The sequence below is a fragment of the Schistocerca serialis genome, unplaced genomic scaffold (genome assembly GCF_023864345.2).
Source record: "Schistocerca serialis cubense isolate TAMUIC-IGC-003099 unplaced genomic scaffold, iqSchSeri2.2 HiC_scaffold_1180, whole genome shotgun sequence".
Classification (NCBI taxonomy): domain Eukaryota; kingdom Metazoa; phylum Arthropoda; class Insecta; order Orthoptera; family Acrididae; genus Schistocerca; species Schistocerca serialis.
In genome coordinates this window covers 127,501-132,500 of record NW_026047382.1, presented here as the reverse complement: position 1 = coordinate 132,500, position 5,000 = coordinate 127,501, and the positions used below count along the sequence as shown (strand labels likewise).

The 5,000-nt window shown below is 51.2% G+C and overlaps 1 non-coding gene across 1 annotated transcript in view; it reads left to right on the top strand.

Moving 5' to 3' along the window:
• The first annotated feature begins 4,567 nt into the window (after positions 1-4,567).
• Positions 4,568-5,000, top strand: part of LOC126434065 (small subunit ribosomal RNA) — a 1,909-nt gene continuing 1,476 nt past the window's right edge. Inside the window, exon 1 of the ribosomal RNA XR_007578952.1 lies at positions 4,568-5,000. This exon is cut by the window's right edge and continues 1,476 nt beyond it. This is a non-coding gene — a ribosomal RNA (small subunit ribosomal RNA).

Here is a 5,000-nt window from a genome sequence, read left to right as displayed (position 1 = left end):
GCTGGGCAAATATATTTCTCGGAAGAGTAACGACAGTCCGAGCCTCCTGCGTGGGAAGAGTCTTTCTAGGCCCTGACCCACGGGAAGGGTTTAGCTTCCCCCATCCCGGACATTTGAAGTCGTCACACTACCGGTATTGACTAATAGACTGATTGCTGATAATCACTAGCCATACACTGGGGGAAACGGCCGACAGGGGCAGCAACATAGTGGAGCCGCAGTGTCACTAATGTACAGAGATAGAACAGTTTCGACTGGAACCAGAGTAACCGTATACACGGCACTGATTAGTAATCAGAATACAGATAATATATACAACCGTCCCTATACATGCTGAAAGACTCTGCACACAATGAGAACCACACGTCAGCCAGACACTATCACACACTACTCTCTGCCTCTAACAGGCACACACACAATATCTAACCACCAGCATGGAAGAACATCCGGTGCATCCTCTCCGCCACATTACACAATCCACACTATCATAACCAGACCGGGAGGTCCACCCACAAAACAGAATATCCCACCCTTCCGACATCCGCCATTGCTCAGTTAAGCCACGAACACCCACACATGTCCTACACAGGGGTGCACCCAACATCACAATACTGCCTCCTGTCACAGTACACAAACAATGGCAGGAATGAAAGACACACATCTGCCATAACCTTGGAATCGGAGCGCCGCCTGTCATGAGCCACAAGTGCATCCTGACGTGACAAATCGGATGATCCCGCAGGCATGCACTTACGATAATCACTATCAACGAACCTGCCGCCCCCCCCCCCCAAATACACCTTTCCCTACAACAATGTGTACCTTAACCTAAGCGATATTGTACCTTAACCTCAGCTATATCGTACCTTAACCTAACCTACATTGCGCCTTAACCTAACCTACGTTGTACCTTAACCTACGTTGTACCTTAACCTAACCTACGTTGTACCTTAACCTAACCTACGTTGTACCTTAACCTAACCTACGTTGTACCTTAACCTAACCTACGTTGTGCCTTAACCTAACCTATGTTGTGCCTTAACCTAACCTATGTTGTGCCTTAACCTAACCTATGTTGTGCCTTAACCTAACCTATGTTGTGCCTTAACCTAACCTATGTTGTGCCTTAACCTAACCTATGTTGTGCCTTAACCTAACCTATGTTGTGCCTTAACCTAACCTATGTTGTGCCTTAACCTAACCTATGTTGTGCCTTAACCTAACCTACGTTGTGCCTTAACCTAACCTATGTTGTGCCTTAACCTAACCTATGTTGTGCCCTAACCTAACCTATGTTGTGCCTTAACCTAACCTATGTTGTGCCTTAACCTAACCTATGTTGTGCCTTAACCTAACCTATGTTGTGCCTTAACCTAACCTATGTTGTGCCTTAACCTAACCTATGTTGTGCCTTAACCTAACCCATGTTGTGCCTTAACCTAACCCATGTTGTGCCTTAACCTAACCCATGTTGTGCCTTAACCTAACCCATGTTGTGCCTTAACCTAACCCATGTTGTGCCTTAACCTAACCCATGTTGTGCCTTAACCTAACCCATGTTGTGCCTTAACCTAACCCATGTTGTGCCTTAACCTAACCCATATTGTACCTTAACCTAACCCATATTGTACCTTAACCTAACCCATATTGTACCTTAACCTAACCCATATTGTACCTTAACCTAACCCATATTGTACCTTAACCTAACCTAATTTGTGCCTCAACGTAACCTAATTTGTGCCTCAACGTAACCTAATTTGTGCCTCAACGTAACCTAATTTGTGCCTCAACGTAACCCATGTTGTGCCTCAACGTAACCCATGTTGTGCCTCAACGTAACCCATGTTGTGCCTCAACGTAACCCATGTTGTGCCTCAACGTAACCCATGTTGTGCCTCAACGTAACCCATGTTGTGCCTCAACGTAACCCATGTTGTGCCTCAACGTAACCCATGTTGTGCCTCAACGTAACCCATGTTGTGCCTCAACGTAACCCATGTTGTGCCTCAACGTAACCCATGTTGTGCCTCAACGTAACCCATGTTGTGCCTCAACGTAACCCATGTTGTGCCTCAACGTAACCCATGTTGTGCCTCAATGTAACCCATGTTGTGCCTCAACGTAACCCATGTTGTGCCTTAACGTAACCCATGTTGTGCCTCAACGTAACCCATGTTGTGCCTCAACGTAACCCATGTTGTGCCTCAACGTAACCCATGTTGTGCCTCAACGTAACCCATGTTGTGCCTTAACGTAACCCATGTTGTGCCTTAACGTAACCCATGTTGTGCCTTAACGTAACCCATGTTGTGCCTTAACGTAACCCATGTTGTGCCTTAACGTAACCCATGTTGTGCCTTAACGTAACCCATGTTGTGCCTTAACGTAACCCATGTTGTGCCTTAACGTAACCCATGTTGTGCCTTAACGTAACCCAATTTGTGCTTTAACGTAACCTAATTTGTGCTTTAACGTAACCTAATTTGTGCTTTAACGTAACCTAATTTGTGCTTTAACGTAACCTAATTTGTGCTTTAACGTAACCTAATTTGTGCTTTAACGTAACCTAATTTGTGCTTTAACGTAACCTAATTTGTGCTTTAACGTAACCTAATTTGTGCTTTAACGTAACCTAATTTGTGCTTTAACGTAACCTAATTTGTGCTTTAACGTAACCTAATTTGTGCTTTAACGTAACCCATGTTGTGCCTTAACCTAACCTATATTGCGCCTTAACCTGACGCACGTTGTCGCTGAACCTGCTCTGTAATTGTTATGCAACTCGTTAAATTAGTGTAGTGTTGCCTAACCGCAACCCTCGCAATATAGTTCGCTATTCGCACTGCCCGGTCCCCTGTGTATCGCGTCATGTTAAACACCTTGCAGGTGTTGCTGACTTTCCACATGCTCCTGCTATACACTGTAATGTGGATAGCAGCAGGACGTACATGCCCCCCCCCCCCCCTTCCCCCCTGCCTTCGCAAGCTGGTCGTTGAGAAGTTTGCATGTTCAATGCCCTTCGCATGCCGACGTACTCAGCCTACGTTGTGGTACGGCCTGTCACCTGTCCGCCGATGTACGCAAAACCCACAAACTGTACTGCACATTGGTCCGTATGTACTGAATGATACATCGTGGCACATGTGTGACCGTACGACGACTGCGCCTAGCAACGGCAGACCATACAGTCCAAATATTGTGCACGCAGCTACGTGTCGTCTCCCTATAAGAGCTGGATTGCAGTGTGGTACGCCATTCAGACGTGTGGGAGGAACGGACGCCCTGGATGGCGATCAGCATGAGCAGTCTGTTGATGTAGTGGAGCGTGTATTCGGACGTAGTCGTCTCTTCTCACACACCGTGATAGCATGTTGCACCGCGTTCCACATCTGCGACATCCTGCAGAGGCCGGCTGACAGTCGTTCGCGCAATGGACACCGCATACGTACGGGGGCTACCTTCCACGTGTTCTCGAGGCGTGCACATGTTGTTGCGTCTATGTGGGCAGACGTAGTGTGTTGTGACACCTGACACAGGCATGCAATACTCGTTGCAAATGGCGATGGACGTCTACGTTTGCTGGTGACGTTACGCAAATGAACAACAGGTAACCCGTTGTGGTGCGGTTGTTCTCGCTAGAGGTGAATCAGTGTTGGCGACGATCGGTCGAGCTATTAACCGGTTGTTTCAGGGATACCCACCATGCCCACGAACGTGAAAGGGGACCCACCATGCCCACGAACGTGAAAGGGGATCTGGGTGTGAGGCGATACGCGGCGGTGGCTGGGTGGGACCGTCCCCGGCCGGTGAGGGGGGGCCGCCCGGCGTGCTGGCAGCGCGGTGCGTGGGCGCACGCGCTACAGCCGGCTGGTGGGGGCGGCCAGTGGCAGGCGCGCCGGCCGACGGACGCGGCAGGCGGCGCAGCTGCGCGCCGGCGCCCCCTGCTCGCGGCGCCTTGCGGCCAAAGCAGGTCCTCGCGGGCCCGGTGCGAAGCGCGGTGGCCATCTGCAGTGTGCTGGTCCGATTGAGGACTGTGTGCGCTGAGGATGCGCCGCCGCCCGGCGCTCGGCGCCGCGACGCCGTCTGCTGCTCGGTCGCCCCAGCGGTTCTCGCAGGTGGTTTGTATCGCAGCTGTGCGGACGTGTTGGCGCGTGCGCTGTGCTGGGAGAGTTCGCTTCGGCACCCAAGTGGGGCTTTTGTCCTTCTGTGGCGCTGGCGTTGGAGCTGCCGGTCACCGTAGGTGGCGCGTGTTGTCTCCCGCCGGCAATGCCACGACAGCACGCTCCCGGGCCTCTGTCGGCAGCGGCAAGCTCAGTTGGGAGCACGGGTGGTCGCACCTAAAGCGTCTACTCGCCTAACTCCGGGCGATTGCGCCTCTCTCGAACCCGACCAAGTACTTAGGACGGCGCTGCGCGCCGCCGGGACCTGAGAGGGTTTCGAGGTGTGTTGTGCAGGGGAGCTCAGCCTCCTCCTGTTTGCAGAATAATTGAGCGGACGCTTGCGTGTTCGCGCGGGCCCCCGGGACACACTCCCGGGCGGCCGGCTGCTCAGCTCTAGTTGACGCAGCTCCCTGGTTGATCCTGCCAGTAGTCATATGCTTGTCTCAAAGATTAAGCCATGCATGTCTCAGTACAAGCCGCATTAAGGTGAAACCGCGAATGGCTCATTAAATCAGTTATGGTTCCTTAGATCGTACCCACGTTACTTGGATAACTGTGGTAATTCTAGAGCTAATACATGCAAACAGAGTCCCGACCAGAGATGGAAGGGACGCTTTTATTAGATCAAAACCAATCGGTCGGCTCGTCCGGTCCGTTTGCCTTGGTGACTCTGAATAACTTTGGGCTGATCGCACGGTCCTCGTACCGGCGACGCATCTTTCAAATGTCTGCCTTATCAACTGTCGATGGTAGGTTCTGCGCCTACCATGGTTGTAACGGGTAACGGGGAATCAGGGTTCGATTCCGGAGAGGGAGCCTGAGAAACGGCTACCACATCCA